The following is an 18,292-nucleotide window of genomic DNA, read 5'->3' on the forward strand; positions in this document are numbered from 1 at the left end:
GACATATTATAATATTCATACATATCTACGGTCTACCACTCTTTCTTTCTTTCTTTTATTTCCATTGACGTGGAAACTTTACTTTTTTCCTACTGTCTTCTTCAGAATCGAGTGATTGAAAGCATCCTAATATTATTTAATGGTCAGGAATTGCATTATTTTGGGGTTTAGATAGATAGACTTTTAAGTTGTGTTTGAATATTGAGTTAAATTGAGATGAGTTAAATTTTTTTATAAATAATAATGAATTGAGATGGTAGAGTATGTTTTATGGGATCTATTAAGATAAATTTAGATATATTCAGATATTAAAATGAGTTTAGATATATTTATAGAAATTTTGAAAAAAAATTATAAATCTCGCATATAAAGAGGTATTGAATTGAAAAAGATTGTGGGTCGTATGTGTAAATAAATTTTGAATTGAGATGAGTTTAGTGATTTAAGAGTTGGACGTTTAGATGCTAGATTCAATTTAAAATTAGATTAAATTAAATTGATCTCAGTAAAATTCAACAACCAAACGGGACCTTAAGTGGAAGCCTAGTAGCTCATCCCCATAAAAAAAATACAGCATTTGAGAATTGAGAAAGAAATATATCAATGACGTTTATGCATGTACATTGAAGATTTCTAACCGGATTATCAAGTATGAGGATTGTCTTGTGATTAGTAAGAAAAATGTATTTATTAATGTGAAAAGTTGTCACTATAATTAGTATAAAAAAATTATATTTTGATTCTTTTTAATCATAATGCATCGTATCGTAATGATATATTTACACACTGACTTGTAACTAGCAAAACTCGGTTAATAAATCTTTATCTTTTCAAATACTATGCTATCCAATAATATTGTGTAATAAATGATCTTTTTGGGTTGCAATATGAGTGGTATTTGCAACCATTTTTTTTTTTTTTTATCTAAATAAACAAGGGCTGCAAAATAAGTGTAAAAAAGGCTGTTATCTTAAGGATTTGATGCTTAGCATGAAGAGCACGTAATTTCACGGTGAGGATATTCCTGGTCTCGTCTGTCTTGGCCCCGTACAATGGTAATAACTTAGGATTTGTTTGGTTACAATTTAGTTAAAATAATATATTTTATTAAAAATTAAATAAAATATTATTTTTATTTTAAAATTTAAAAAATTAAATTATTTATTATATTTTATATAAAAATTTAAAACAATTATAATAATTATATAAAATAAAATTATTTTATTTTATATAACCAATCATAACTCTCGAAATAATTATATGGAGTATTTAAGATATTTGGTTGGACGTGGTTACCCCTTTATCTTGTCTCGTCGTGATGGACATAATTAAAACTCTATTTTTTTTTTTTATAAATATAAGAGAAAAATAATTTTTAGCAGAATTATGTCTTTTAACTTATCAGTCAATGACAAAGGTTTTCTATCGTGTGAAATTTAAAGGATTATAAATTATTATTGTAAATAATTGGAGGCAAGAACACGATATTCCCAATGCTGAATAAATATTTGCTGTTATTTAATATAATTCCTAATTACGTGAAGCCACGGAGGCTAAGCTGCCGACTATGCTGACAACTCAACCTTATCCCCGGGACCTAAAAAAATAAAAGAAAAAGCCCCTTATCCTTGACAGTTTGTATAAGCTGTCCCAGTGTCAGTGTGCCAATTTGTCAATATCGAAAAGAATGCTATAGGACTAAGAGGCGTATACATCGGAGCTGTACCCATCGATGATATCGACACGAGGCCAAATACAATATGAGACTTGGTCCTTTATATGCAAGATAATGCATTTAACCCCTACCACAATCTTTCCATTAAATAAAATGATAATTATATTTGGAGGATGTATTCGTCCCTAGTCCCATAAGGCCTAGTGCATGGCCAGTAAGGCTCACAACCTAGATGTTGCAAGCCCTCTTACTAATAAGGAAGTAGGAGGAACCCACGTCAAAATAGGGAGAGGGCATTGCATTCACACAAGCATGCCTCTAACAAGATGACTCGTCTGGAGCCTCAGCACATTAATTAATTGTGCCGACTAAGAGCGTTGGCAGGAGATCCCAACAGGGAATCTTATCCTTGACAGAAGTTGCCACATTAAATGCTATGGCTTGTCTCCCAAGGCAGGAATGTATATCCCATGCACAGAGAAAATAATGTCCCCATTGGAAAATGGAAGTATAAAAGCCTGGGAAAATGTATAACTCGTCACACACTGCTACTCTCACCATCTATCTTTCTCACTATGAGGTGCAAATTGACTTAGGTATCGGAAGTGTTTTTTGGCACTCTGGGCCTCCAAATTCTCTAGACTCAGGTGGTTGACGAAGCAAGGCAGGGTGCGAAACACGTCATTAACATTTGGCACTATATGTGGGATCTCTTTACGTAAAACGAACTTGTATTTCATACACTGGTCGCGACACGGTCCCAGGCAATAGTGGTTAAGAAGATACATCAAATGAATGAGAGGAGGTGTGCAAAAATGAAGTAAGCTCCCCCATCACCCCCTAAGTGGTGGAGACTAGAGATAAGCAACACTTGAAATAGGGAGAGGCTGACGAGCCCTTGGAACTAATTACATTAGATGAAGCTCCTTAATGGAAGGTGAGAATAGAAACTGAGATGAGACCTAAAGTGAGATTGCAGTTGAAGCAGTTGCTGGTCAAACGCAAAGACATTTTTGCCTGGAGTCATGAGGTCATGCCCGAGATTGAAAGGGATGCGATTGAACACCGATTAAGTGTGAAACCAGATGTCAAGAAAGTTTGGCAAAAATGCAGGAGTTTCAATACTAAGAAGTACGCAGTCATAGCGGAGGAGGTTGACCGTCTACTAGCCATAAGATTTATTAAGGAGGGCCATTACCTAGACTGGCTTTCTAATGTCCTTTTGGTAAAAAATGAGAATGCCAAGTGGAGGATGTGTGTTGACTTTATTGATCTAAACAAGACATGCCCTAAAGACAACTTCCCCTTGTCATGGATTGACTTGATCGTGAACTTGATTGTCGGGCATAAGATGTTGAGCTTCATGGATGCCTACTCCAGGTATAACCAACTCCAAATGAATCCAAGTGATGAAGAAAAGACGGCGTTCATAATAGGCCAAGGATTATACTGCTACCAGGTAATGCCCTTTGGATTGAAGAACATCGGAGCGACCTATCAGAGGCTGTTAAATCGGATGTTCAAAAAACAAATCTGATGAAACATAGAAGTCTATGTAAATGACTTGCTCATCAAAAGCAATGAGTTAGAGCGACATACGACTGACTTAGGGGAAACGTTCACAGTCCTACAAAAATACAAGGTGAATTTTAACCCCCACAAAATGCGCTTTGGAATGGAGTTGGGTAAGTTTCTCAACTTTATGGTTTCAGAAAGGGAATCGAGGCTAACCGAGAGAAGATACAAGCCATCATCACCATGAAGACCCTAAAAACCTCAATGAAGTTCAAAAGCTGGCGAGCAGAATCCTGGCACTTAACAGGTTCTTGTCTCGATCGATCGGCAAATTCCTGTCGTTTTTCTAGGTGATGTGCAAGGTGCACAATTGGAAAGAGGAGTGCGATGAAGTGTTTGCTCGACTCAAAGAGCATTTCTCTAATCCCCCCTCCTGAGTTAGACCATGCAGGGAGAGACTCTCTAACTGTATTCGTCTGTCACACCGGAGGTCGTATCGCCAACACTAGTAAGAGAGGAAAACAGAGCTCAAAGACTAGTTTATTACACAAGCCATGCGCTGAGAGGGGTGGAAAATAGTTACCTGCCTATGGAGTTGATAGGTTCACTTTAGTAGTAGCTGCCCTCTGCTTGAGACCCTACTTCCAAGCATACCCAATAAAAGTGCTCATCGAAGCTCCCCTCAAGAAGGCAATGCAGTGACCCGACATGTCTGGACGACTGGTCAATTGGTCGATCGAGCACAGTCAGTGCGATATTGACTATATCCCCTAAACCGCCATCAAGGGACAAGCACTGACGAACTTTGTAGCTGAGATGATTAGCCTCCTCGAGGAGGAACCCAAACAACCAACCGACCATCCCTAGCATGTCTATGTCGATGGCTCATCCTGTCGTTTTGGCGAAAGGTAAGGTATACATAGTGTCGAACTTTGGTGAAGAAAGTTATTACTTGATAAGTCTTGAATTCAAAACTACCAATAATGAAGCCGAATATGAGGCCCTATTGGCAGGCCTCGTCAAAGCAAGGATGCTCACAGTAGCAGAAGTGGAAGTGAAGGCGAACTCTCAAGTGGTGGTAAACCAAGTTGAAGGAAAATTCGTGGCAAAAGGTGAAAGGTTCCAACTCCACCTATGACAAGTGTGGGAAGAGCATGGCCATTCATAAATCTTTTTATTAGACAAATCCTTCGGAAAGACAATTGGAAAGCATATAAGTTAGCACAAATTACTTCAGGAATGAACGATGCAACACTACCTTGGGCAGTGATCAGCAAGGTGGTAGAAACCCTCGCCATTGGGCTAGAAGTCTCGGAGGTGAGGACAGAAATGCCCGAGTGGGCAGAAGCAATAACCAAGTTCCTAACCACTGGGGAACTACCAACCAAGAAAGAAGAGGCAATGGAAGTAAGGAAGAAGGCAGTTAGATTCACTCTCCTAAACGAGACCTTGTACAAGCGAGGACTTTCCTCGCCCTTGTTATGATGCATATCACTAGATGAAGCTCAATACGTAATGGGAGAGATCCATGAAGAAGTGTGTGGAAACCACTGAGTCAAAAGAGCCCTGGAGAGAATCGTACTAAGAGCGGGCTACTGCTAACCTCATGCCCTTAGGGATATAGAACAATCCGTCAAGAAATGTGGGAAATGCTAGGAAACACATCGATTCTACATAGCCCATCAGAGGAGCTGACATAGATCACGTCCCCATAGCCCTTTACACAGTAGGGTGAAGACATAGTGGGCCCCATGCCCCTTGGTAAAGGAGGCGTGAAATTCTTCATAGTAGTTGTAGACTACTTCATGAAATAGGGGGAGGTAGAACCCCTCACGACAATAACGGCAACCAACATCACTAGGTTCCTATAGAAGACTATTTTGTGTGCAGATTTGAAATCCCGCACACCATCATCGCGGACAATAGGTGACAGTTCAACCACGATCAATTTCACAATTAGTGAGCCGAATTACAATTCAAAGTCAAGCACTCCACTCTAGGACACCCTCGGGTGAATGGGCAGGTCGAGGTGACTATCAAAATCTTTGTGGGAATATTAAAGAAGAAACTCACGAGTAAGAAAGGCGCTTAGGCGGAAGAGCTGTCAGGGGTTCTATGGGCCTACCAAACTACCACGAAAATCTCAACTAGAGAGACCCCCTTTGCGCTAACATATGGAAGAAAGGTCATAATCTTGGTAGAGATAGGTATACCAAGCTACAAGGCCAGCTAGTGGTGCTACTTGCACCCCTTGGGGCAGTGGTGCCCACATCCTGCCCCTGCATGGTGGGGGTTGGGGTTTGGCCCCCCGAAATTCAGCCCCACACCCCATGGGCGGGGTGCCCTATCTGCATTTCGAGGGATGGATTGGACCCCTAGTCTGTCCATCCCCCACTGTCTACCGCCTACTCATGGGGGAAAACAACTGAAAAAAGCAAAAAAAAATCCAAAACTATCGAAAAACAACATCAAATCTACGTATCAATCCCTAAAATCTACAAATCTATCATCCAACAACAAATCCAAGAAATTACAAAGTACATACAGTGACACATGAAAAAAAATTAAAATCACTCTCACGCCATACAGTAAGACCAACGGTTTGAGCAAAGGAACTACAACCACGAATGGCCATGGGTTTGTTCGCAAAACCACGGCCACACTTCGAGAACGAGATGTCGAGAAGAAAAGTCAAAAACTGAAAATAGGAAAAGGATGAGGAGGATGAGAAAGAGAGAATGAGAAGAAGAATAAGAGAAGGAGGAGGAGGAGGAGGAGAGAAAGAAGAAATAACGGAGGGAGAGAAACTAAGAAAGAATATAAGAAAGGAGAAGAGAGGAGAAGCAGGGGAGGGAGAGGGAGAGAGAGAGAGAGAGAGAGAGAGAGAGAGAGAGAGAGAAGAGAGTAGAATGATTTTAGGGTTAGGGTTTTTTTTTTGTATGTAGAATGTAAGTATAAAATGACATCGTTAAAAATTTATTTTATTTATATATATATATATATAGCTGGGCCTAGGTGGGGTTTAATGCGAGAAGGCCTAGGCCCAGCCCGCCCCCCGCCCCAACTCCTTCAAAGCCTAAGGGCGGGGCACCTCCCCTCGCATGGTGCGAGCATAGTTGCCCACACTGTTGAGACGGTGGACGGCAGGGTGGCAAGAACGGTGCCCTGCCGCCCAACCTTAGGTCCATCATCTAATTCAATATTTATTGCTCTAAACCTTTCAATGAGAAAATAAAAGAAGAAGTCCTACTTGAGAATCTGGACATGGTAGAAAAACTTAGAGATAGGGTGGAGCTGAGGGTGGCAATTGCCAAAAGGTAAACGTAGCAATACTTCAACAAAAGAGTAAAGCGTTAGGTGTTTAAGGTAGGAGACCTAATCTTGAAAGAAACCAGGGTAACCTTTCAGGAGAAAGGAAAGTTTGGATCAAAATGGAAAGGATGGTATGTGGTTACGACTTGCCACAGGCCCAGAACTTATTGGCTAAAAGATGTTGTAGGAAAGAAATTGCAACAACCATCGAATGCGAAGCACCACAAGAAATATTTTGCATAGAAGGCTCTCATGTAAGAACACCTTACAAACTCAATAAAATTGCTTTACATTTCATGACTCTCCTTTGTGTTTCACTTCTTACTGTCAAATCCTTATTACGATACAAACGTCTCAGGCACCACCCAGCCCAATCGAGCACATCTCTTGCTTGGTTACTTAAGTCGATGCTTCGCACTTGCACCCGACGAAAAAGGAGGGAACACCTTTCCTAAGTATCTCATCTCTCCTTGCCACCCAACGCGATCGAGCACATTTCTTATCTGGCTATCTAAGTCGATACTCTAAGCTCGCACCAGGCAAACAAAGGAGGCAACAACTCTCCTAAGTGTCACATTTCTCCTCACCACCCAGCGCTGTCAAGCACATCTCCCTCTGGTTATCTAAGTCGATACTCCGTGCTAGTACCTGGCGAACAAAGGAGACAACACCTCTCCTAAGTATCACATTTCTCCTCACCACCCAGCTCAGTCGAGCACATCTCCCGCTAGTTATCTAAGTCGATGCTCCGCGCTCACACCCGGTGAATAAAAGAGGGAACACCTCTCATAAGTGTCACATCTCTTCTCACCACCCAATGCATTTGAGTACATCTCTCGCCTGGTTACTTAAGTCGATGCTCCGCACTCACACCAGACGAACAAAGGAGGGAACACCTCTCCTAAGCGTCCTATCTCTAGTCGCCACCTAGCGCGATCGAGCACATCTTCTACTTGGTTAAGAAAATATAGGGCTTGACCATCGAGCTTAAGGGTCAATAAGTTAACGGCGTTTAGGTCAATCCAGAGATTCTCCATCAAATGATCCCTTAACGTTTCCAAGCCTTTCCTATACCTATAGCCCCAAGCTTTGTTGCGGACTACCTTAGTAGCCGACATCTGGGAAGAGAGTCGGACCAGGTTCTCCTTGGAAGAGGTCAACTCATACTCCAGAGCTTCTATCTGCAGCTTTTGAGAAGCCAATTCTCCCTTAGTAAAAGTCCAACTCGAACTCCAAAGCCTTATTGCTGATCCTAAGATTTAATCTTGTCTCACTTGTACACACAAGATTTGTTGAGGTCTATATACTTATTGTCCAAGCCGAGAGAAAACTCATCGAGTTCAGGAACTTTTTTAGCTTATCAGCTTCATGTCTCACATCCACAACTTGGCTCTGTTAACACTCAGAACGACTTTGAAGAAGCACCACGACCTCTTTCCCTAAAGGCCTGCCTCAAGCCTCTGAGTTGTAAGGATGGGATAGAAGAGAATAAAAAAGGAGCTCGGGACTTTTGGGGCCTACACCCTCATCGAGCTCTGACATAACTAGGGCCTTTGAGCCACCCACCTCGACCGCTGACATGACCAGGGCCTCATGTCGCCCACATTGGTTAGATGCTCGTCTAATGCCTCTGCGTCCCTCTTTGATTGACCCGGTGACGCAGATGTCTTCAAAACTACCGACGCCACTGTATCTAACCCAGACGAAGTGTTGAAGGGCAAGGAAGGTGTGGAGACCCTATCCTTACTGAGGTCCACGACCAAGGGGTGACAAACTCCTAGGGCCCCTAGACAGAGTAGGCGCCCTCATGACTGGAGAGATGGTTGTCTCGAATGAAATGGTGCACCCCTTGGGCTCATCATCTGGGGAATCGAGCATGCTCGAGGCCTTTTCGAACAGCATGATGGGTTCACAAGACCCTTTGGAGTAGAATTGAGAAAGGCTGAGAAAAAAGACATATCAAGCTCTTCCTCCTCCCAGTTGTTGACCTCGGTCAGCCCCTAGTCGCCTAACGGGGTAAAGAGTAACACCAACAAGGGCGACAGAGTAGGACGTGGGCCAGGCAAAGGACTAATAGAGCCCATCGCAATTGAAAAATTGAATTACGCCTGCTCCAAGATGGCATCTATGCCTCCCAGGGCACACGGTTCATGTCGAGCAAATTCACCAATCCCTAACCGTGGCGGAACTTGAACTTGCGAAGACTAACCATGGCCTCCAAAAGAAAGGGGCACGACCTACTCGGATTCAGTGCTATTGTTGCCTCTCAACGACTTTCTAACTACCCACCCTCAGTACGAGGTGCTTTTCATTTCCCCTCCACCGTTGGATTAGAGGATCTCCTTTTGACCTCGAGAGGTAGATAGCGCCCTTAAGGGACGAAGACCAATGAAACATGATCGATTCGGTGTCATTAGGAACCGTTCAGTGTTGGGCTTGGTCAACAGAGCGTTGGTCCAAACATCCTCATGTACTCCTGGTGGTCTGTGACCCACGAGTAAACCACCATCAAACAAGCTTTTTCCCGGCCGGACAATTTCAAGGAAAATTCCTTATCGTCAGGAACGACGGCTTGAATAGGGAATTCTTGGCAGGCGGCCTCACCAACAACCTCTGCCTGATACAAAGAAAAACCTCTTAAACCATTCCTTGACGTTGGAAAAGTGGGACTCCATGCGGGCGACTTTGTAGTTGTTACAGAAACGGAAGCTACATAGGTTACTTTTGTGGTGCTGCACCTCATGCGAGAAAAAGAACTCTTTGGCGATCAGATCGAGATATTCCTCCCCCTCAGCTCCCAAGACCGAGCGCCAAATAATGCAAAATGACATCAGAATTCTCCATGGGTTGGGATGAAGTTACGACAGAGCCAATGCAAGAAAGTCCATAACCCTTCAAACTGGACGGTAGAAGGGGAGACACTGGCCATTCAAGAACATGGAGGGATACAATACAACCTTCTCAACAAACCCCTTCGAGTCAATGACGCCGTAGTGAGCTCTATAAACCTCTAGAACAACGGAGTCAGGTACCCAGTAAAAGTTTCTTACCATGTCCAAATTCAACAAAGAAGTAGTTGTAGACCAGTGGTACCCCTCGAAGTATTAGGGGTTGTCCTAGGCTTAGAGAAGTCAGAAGCTCCAGGGCTTGGGGAAGACCCCTTCCGTACCCGACAACTAGGAGCCCCAAGATGAAGGATGGGAAGCTTTCAAGAAAAAATCCCACAATCCTCACAAAAATGAAAGGTCGTGGGTGCTGAACCATCGTGCCTCGTCTTGAGACGTGGGAATATGTGTAGCTGAAAAAGATATTTTAAGAAGATGGGTTACAAAACGTTCGTGGGTAATAAAATTCCCACCATGCATATTGGGAATTTGTGGGGTAACCGGAGGGACATATTCGTCCCTAGTCCCATAAGACCTAGTGCATGGCTAGTAAGGCCCACAACCTAAATGTTGCATGCCCACCAACTAATAAGGAAGCAGAAGGAACCCGGGTTAAAATAGGGATAAGGGATGCATTCACACGCGCACACCTCTAACTGGATGACTCGCGGGGAACCCCACCACATTAATTGCTCCGACTAGGATAGTTGGCAGGAGATCCCAACAGAGGATCTTGTCTCCAATAGACGCTGCCACATTAAATGCGACAACTTGTCCCCCATGGTAGGAAAGGATACCTCAAGCATAGAGAAATAAATGTCCCCATCAAAAGAGGAAAGTATAAAACCCTGGAAAAAGGTATAACTCCTCACTCACTACTACTCTCACCATCTATCTTTCTCATTCTGAGGCACAAACTGACTTAAGCTTTGGAGGTATTTTCTGGCACTTCGGACCTCCAAGTTCTCTTGACTCAAGTGACTGGCAGAGCAAGGGGGTGCAAAACACGTCCTTAAAAATATTATAAATTAATGTAACTTGTTGTCATCTATTAACTCTTTTTTGTGGACAATCATGAGGTTTTTCATGAACAACCAACTATCATGGTCATGGATTCAACAAAAACTATCATGATCATGGATTTGATTGTGGAAGGGTTTGTCTCGACTCTAAAAGAGTTTGTTTAGATTTTGAAAGAGTCTAGAGGCAATAGATATAGTCAGTCTCAAGGAGTTTGATTGGGTGAGAGCTTGGATGGTGATCTAGAAAATCAATTTGCCCATTTAACCAGCATAGGCAAGCAGACAATAGATCGAAGAGGGTAAATGACCAACCAACCCAAACGGGAGTGGGGGAGGTTGCCTTTCAAACCAACTTCTCAACAACGGAATGTTGGCGACAAGGCAACATGTCAAGTCCTAAACAATTTTATAATTGAAGAAATTCAAGCCACATCTAATTTTCTCATAAATAAGGACTCTAGCAATTAGGTTTGTTGGGCGGGCCTCCGTATCTAGCTCATATGATCCATCCCCTCGTCCCCGTATGGACTTGGGTGAGCAATCCACCCAACCTAAGTAGACGGGCGGGCTGGGATATTGTTAAAAACCTAGAAGCGAGTGCGAGGTGGGGGTGGGGAGCCCCACCCGATGCCTACATAGGCTATATATGTAAAAAAAAAAAAAAAAAAAGGCTCTAATTTCCTCCTTTCCTAACTTCTATTTTCTCTCTCAATCCCTCCTAGTGTCTCTAATTCTCTCATTCGTCATGGGGCCCCGGCCCATCTTCTTTATTTCATCGTCCTCCTTTGATTGTTCTCTTCTCGTCTTTCTCATTTTTCTTCTTCAAGGTGATTGTTCATGAGATACCTATTGGCCATGGTGTGGCCATGGGTTTGATCAAAGAACCACACTTAGGATGGATCATTAGGGATTTGTTTGTGGATTTGGTGGATGAATATGTGAATTTGGGTTATTTGGTGGATTCCAAACGGAATGTAAGACCATCTGTTTGCCTAACAACCAGACAAGGGTACTCGCATATGTGGAATGGTTTAGGACGTGGGACTAGAAAGTGCTCCCCACCATGCAAGGCCGAGGAGCAGATTGGGCGGCAGCCCGCTTGCATAGAGAGGGGAGTAGCCCTATTAGTAATGCATATATAGATGGAAATCCTCTTGTGGCCATATATGCTATCCAAAATAAGAATGTTATTTTAGCAAGTTGCTTCGAATATTATTATATGCATCTCTATTGGCTCCTCATGAACTTATTGTACGCCAAAAGTTCATCAACAATTAAAATGAAAACTATGTTGTTCCTCGGTCTAGCTTATTTCACAATCGTATTTGTTTTTTGAAAGATTGCAAAACATCCAGTTTGAGTTTCAAAATAAAATTAAAATCCATGGTGAATTATTATTTTTCATTAATTTTGTTGTTCTTCGATTACCAAATTTGATTACCTTTTTTCAGGGTTTTCATATTATAAATTGATTTTTTAAATTAATATATAGAGAACAAATAATATACAAAAAAAACTTATTTATAAATCTTATTTTTATCATATCTAGCGCATTGTTAATATGAAAATTTTCTACATCAATTATGCTAAAAAATAATTTATTTTTTAATTTTTTTAAAATTATAATAAGTGTATAAGTGATGTGTTAAAAATAAAATGGGGATAGAGACACTTTTTTTTCTCTCAATACATTTTCTGTATCCGATGTTTCGTAGTTCTCCATTGAGATTGGGTGGTTTGTGAAGATGGGTGGATGGGTTTTTATAAGGATATTGTGATGGAGTACAAGTTTTTCTCACTTGCTAAGGATGGGGGTCTACTGGTCAGCACTGAGAGAAGCTGGAGCGTGAAGTTGAAATTGTCACTGGGTCCTTCAACAGTGAACTGGTTGGCAAAGGCTATGACAGGTTGTTTGAAGGAGGAGAAACGTGATTTTTTCACCACTGTTAAGGAGGGTAGTCGTAGTTTCATTGCTCAGTATTGCTCGAATGGTCGTGGACGTTATATGCTGGTGGTGGAATATGGGGGTGGGGGCAGAAGAAACTTTATCTTTGTGCCTAAAGAGAAGGAAGGCAGAGGGTGGAAACGACTAGGGGAGGTGCTATGGGAGTTTCACTAGGAAAGGAATACCTCAGTCAGTGAGGAGCTCTAAGAAAATTGCCGATAAAGGCGCCACCTTTCTCTTACAAGGAGTTCTCTTACAAGGAGGCGCTGCTGGTGGAGCATCCTCGTCAGCCCGTAGCAAGGTGGCCATGGCAGAGAGTTGGTGACAAGGTACAACAGAAAGGAGATCACAACTATGGTGTTGGTAGTGACAAAGTATTTCGGCTTGAACAGAGGCAGAGTGGTGGGAGCAGACTTGCAGGTAGTGTGGGAGAGGGGGATGTCCACAGAGCTTTGTTGGACTTGAAGGTGTAGTTGTGCACACTACAGAACCAGGTGGAGTGGCTCTTAAGTGTGTCGAGCCTAAAGGGGAAAGGGTAATGGAGGAGAGGGCCGGACATGATATTGAGCTAGAGGAAAGGGCTGGGTTGCACTTCAGTGGTGGCCCAGGCCCAGGCCCAGGCCCAGGCCCAAGGAAGAAATGCCCTAGTCTAGGGGTGTAAGTTGAAACCGGAAAACCGGTCCGGACCGGACGGGTTTTGAACCGGGACCGGTTATTAGAATGTGAAAATCGGCCGGTTCCGGTTTTAGGATTTTTCGGACCGGACCATTTGATAAAAAAAAATATATAAAAATAATATTTATATTATTGTATATATAAGTTTTGTACAAAATATTATATATATATATTAATATATATAAGTTTTATATATTATGTATAATTATAATTTTTTATGTGAAAGTTTTATATATAATTATATATATTTATATATGAAATAATTTCTTATTATAATTTATAAATTATTACATACAATGTTAATACTAAATCACTAAAAGTTTATAACTAATACTAATATTAAATATATATTTTATAACTAATACTAATATATAACTTATAATAAAAGTATAAAACAATATTTTTTAAATTAGTTTTTTTTTTCTTATAAACAAATTTGTAATGACAAATTGTGAAACTTACATTTTAAAAACACCGAAAAACCGGACCAGACCGGACCGGACTGGAAACCCGTAAAACCGGAAGTACCAGTTTAGGAAGGTAACCGGTGCGTAATCGGTTTTGAAAAATAAAAAACCGGTACATACCGGTTCGGTCATAGATTTTGTCCAAAACCGGACCAAATCGGACCGGTTACACCCCTACCCTAGTCTGAAAGGGGGTGTTATAAGAGAGGTGAATGGGCCTGCAATTGTTGGCCCAACGGACATAGTAGGCTCGTCAAGGCCTAGTGGGCCTAACGTCCATAGGCCCAAGCCCGCTGGAATTTTAGGGGCTGGAGGTGGATTTTAGTCCGTCAGGCCCCCTCCCATATGGAGGATTTGTAAGGATGGAGATCGACGGCCCATGACTAATGGCAACCCAGTCACCATGCCGACGACAGTTTCAACTGCACCGTGACTTGCCGTGGGTCCACCGACGAAGGTTTAGATGGCGTTGTTGATGGAGGAAGACTAAGCGGCATGGTTGCTTAATGAGCAAATCGATGAGATCTCGCCACTGTGTGCCGCTACCTCAGCTCCATGTGGCCAAAAACTACTGATGACCATGATGGAAGTGCCATTTCCCAAACAAAGGCCCATATTCAACTCGAGGAACATTTCGAGTCTATTTCGGTGGGAAAGGCTTGCTCTGAAGGTTGCGGGGGGATCATTTGAGGGGTTGCGGTGGCTAGGGTGGAGGTGGTTGATGATGGGCTCTCTCAGAGGCTTGGCTATGAGGAAACGATGGTCCCCGAGACTCAATTGTCCACTAGTAACGCTGTGGTTGAATGGGAGGGCAGAAGTTTATTTGGGGAGGAGGAGATGGGGGTGACACCTAATATGCAGTGGGTTCCCATTGAGGGGGAGCCTATTCCGTTGAATCGTATGCTACCAAATGAATCCAATGTGTTGGATTGGGTGCTCCAAAAGGTGAAGGAAATGCAATCCTGTGTGGGAATGGAATGTGTGGGTTTTGAAGATCAGTTTTTGGCTTTACTTACTGCCATTGAGGCGGGTCATTCACAGGCAAAGAAATCAGGATCTAAAAAACAACGAAAGCTCAAGTGCCTAACTTGGTCGAAGAATTATGAAGGAATTTCAATGCGTGAAAGATCAAAGAGGAAGGGGCTTGCCTCTCCATTATGAAGCTGAAAATTGTATCTTACAGTCTCTACTGGTTGAATGAGGCAAATAAGCGACTTTGTATAAAAAATGGAGGGTGAACATAGTATGTTTACAAGAAACCAAGCTGAAATGTGTTTCTAGGAGGATAGTGCAAAGTGTTTGGAGTTGTACTTAATTGGATTGGGTTTATCTTGCATCGAATGGAGATTGGGTGGAATCCTAGTGATGTGTGACAAAAGAGTTATGGAGAAAATGGAGAAGTTTGTGGGGGAGTATACTGTGGCATGTTCTTTTAAGAGCGTGGCAGATAATTTTGTGTGGGATTTTGCAGGTTTATACGGTCCAAACGTAGACAACGACAGAAGATTCTTATGGAAGGAACTTGCTGGGTTATATAGCTGGTGGGAGCTTCCCTGGTGTAGGAGGTGATTTCAATGTCATTAGATTCCCTAGTGAACAATCTAGACATAGTAGGACGCGCCCAACAATGACAAAGTTTTCAGATTGTATCTTTGACTTAAACCTATTGGACATTCCTCTCATGGGGGGCTCTTTTACTTGGTCGAATAATCAGACATGGTTCTGGTTAGACAAATTTCTAATCTCACCGGAATGGGAGGTGCACTATCCGGAGGTGTGCCAAAAGAGGCTGCCACGATTTTGCTCGGATCATTTTCCTATCTTGTTGGATTGTGGTGGCATTAAGAGCAGGCACCGATACTTCAAATTCGAAAACATGTGGTTGAAAAGTGAAGGTTTTGTGGATAAGGTTAGGCAATGGTGGTCTTCATACCAGTTTCATGGTAATCCCTCATACATCATAGACTGTAAATTAAAAGCCTTGAAGAATGATCTTAAGATTTGGAATTCTCAGTCCTTAGGAGATATAGGAGAGCGAAAGAAATTCATGGTGGAAGAGTTGCAACAGTTTAAGAGGATACTTGACGTTAAAGCCCTTTCACCGGAATAGCTATTGCGGAAGACAGAGTTGGTTTCAGAATTGGAGAAAGTATTATCTTTAGAGGAGATTTCTTGGCGCCAGAAGTCAAGAACATTGTGGTTGAAAGAAGGGGATTAGAGCACAAAATTCTTCCATAGAGTTGCCAACTCTCATAAAAAAAATAATACCATTGAAATGTTGAATATTAATGTATGAAGTGCAAGGAGGCTCTTTTGATTCAGAACCATGTGGTGGATTTCTATGAACAACTGCTTACAGAACGCGAGGGATGGAGGCCAAAGCTGGATGGTCTTGGTTTTGATACTATTGAGCCTCAGACAACGTCTTGGCTAGAGAGGTCTTTTGAAGAGGAGGAAGTGTATGATGCAGTGAGACGCATGGATAAAGATAAAGCCCTAGGTCCAGATGACTTCTCGATGGGCTTTTTCCAATTATCCTGGGAGGTGGTGAAAGAGGACACTATGAATGTGTTTCAGGAAGTATCCTTGATTGGAAAGTTTGAGAAAAACCTAAATGCTACTTTTATTGCACTGATCTTGAGGAATATTGGAGCATCAAAGGTTAAGGATTTTTGATCCATTAATCTTGTAAATAGGGTGTATAAAATTATCTCCAAGGTGCTTGCCAACAGATTAGGGGAAGTTTTGGGTAAGATCATTACGAAGCCACAAAATGCATTTGTTAGGGGGCGACAAATTCTTGATTCAATCCTTATAGTGAACAAGGTCCTGGATAGCAGATTAAAGACTGTCTCTTTAGGGATTATTTACAAATTAGATATGGAGAAGGCATACAACCATGTAAACTGGGACTTCCTCCTATATTTGCTGGGGAGATGCGACTTTGGGGTTAGATGGCGTACTTGGATTAGTTGGTGCATCTCGACGGCAAGATTCTTAGCAGCTCTCAAGGTCTAAGGTAAGGAAATCCATTGTCCCAACTTCTATTTGTTATCATTATGGAGGCTTTGAGTAGGATGATATCGGCAGTGGTTACATATGGGTTTGTGGCTAGATTTCTGATTGGTGACTCCAATAGGGCCATTATTATTTTGTCTCATTTACTTTTTGCAGATGATATGCTCCTATTCTATTAGGCAGATCGAAACTAGTTGAGGGCATTGAAGGCTTTGTTATTATGCTTTGAAGCAGCGTCAGACTTGAAAGTGAATTTCGACAAGTCAGACTTAGTGCTAGTGGGGAATGTCAATAATACTCGACAGCTAGCTAGTATACTTAGGTGTAAGGTAGCCTCTCTTCCCATTACCTATTTGGGATTGCCTTTGGGGCCTGCTATAAAGGCCTCATCTATTTGGGATTTAGTTATTAAGAAGATATGAAGAAAATTGGAAGGGTGGAATATATTGTATTTGTCGAAGGGTGGTTGGTTGACTCTCATTAAGAGTACATTTTCTAACTTATTTACCTACTTTTTGTCTTTGTTTCAATTGCTTGCCCGTATAGCTGCTTGGATTGAAAAATTGTATTGTGATTTCTTATGGAGTGGAGATAGGGGATGAATTCAAATTTCACCTGGTTAGTTAGGATAAAGTGTGTAGATCAATCTCGTCAGGTGGGTTGAGTATAAAAACTTGAGAACATTCAATCGGACCCTACTTAGAAAGTGGCTATGGAGGTATAACATGGAACGAGAAGCCCTATGGAAACTGGTGGTTGATTGCAAATATGAAAGCTTGTGGGGTGGCTGGTGCATTAAAGAGGTTAATGAGGTCAATGGTGTGTGGGTTTGGAAACACATTAAGCGTGGGTGGAGGGATTTTAATAGCTATTCTAAATTAGTGTTGGAGGGTCCCAAATTAAGTTTTGGAGGGACATTTGGTGTAGGAATGAGGCCTTAAAGGATGCTTTTCCAACTGTTTTTCGAGTGGCCTGTAATCAAGAAGCTTCATTAGAGAATCTCATGCTTCGATCAGGGGACCAAATGCAGTGGAATGTCAATTTTAGTAGAGCGGTGCAAGATTGAAAAGTAAACATCTTTGAGGCTTTTTTTCATGCTATTATATTCTGTGAAGTCGAATAGACAACAAGCCAATAGGCTGTGGTGGACTCTCGCAGGTAAGGGCCTTTTTTCGGTTCGATCATTCTATAAGTCCCTTACCCAAGCATCAAATACTCAGTTTCCATGGAGGATAATTCAGAGGAATAAGGCGCCTTCAAAACCGGTCTTCTTTACATGGACAACAACTTTGGAGAAGATCTTGACTACCGACAACCTGAGGAAGCGCCGAACAATTATACTATATTAGTGTTGCATATGCAAGAGATCAGCTGAGACAGTGGAATGCCTCTTGTTATATTGTGAGACAACTATAGCCTTGTGGGTTGAAGTGTTTAACCGAGCAGAGTTATCCTTTGTAATGTTTACAATTGTGGTTGATCTATTGGCTAACTGGACACTTTCAAGAGGAGTCCAACGAATCAAGGCTATGTAGAAGATGATCCCGATCTTCATTATGTGGTGTATATGGCAAGAGTGCACCAATCGGACTTTCGAAAATAAGGAGCGATCACTAGAAAAATTTAGAACTTTATTTTTCCGTACTTTATTTCTATAGGCCATAGCTTTAGATTTTAATGACATGAATTTACATGACTTTCTAGCTTCCAATACTTCAACCTAGATAGGTCTTATCTCTTCTATACTATTTTGTGTACTTAAACTTCGCCTATCTCTA

The sequence above is a fragment of the Juglans regia genome, chromosome 3 (assembly GCF_001411555.2).
Source record: "Juglans regia cultivar Chandler chromosome 3, Walnut 2.0, whole genome shotgun sequence".
Taxonomy (NCBI): domain Eukaryota; kingdom Viridiplantae; phylum Streptophyta; class Magnoliopsida; order Fagales; family Juglandaceae; genus Juglans; species Juglans regia.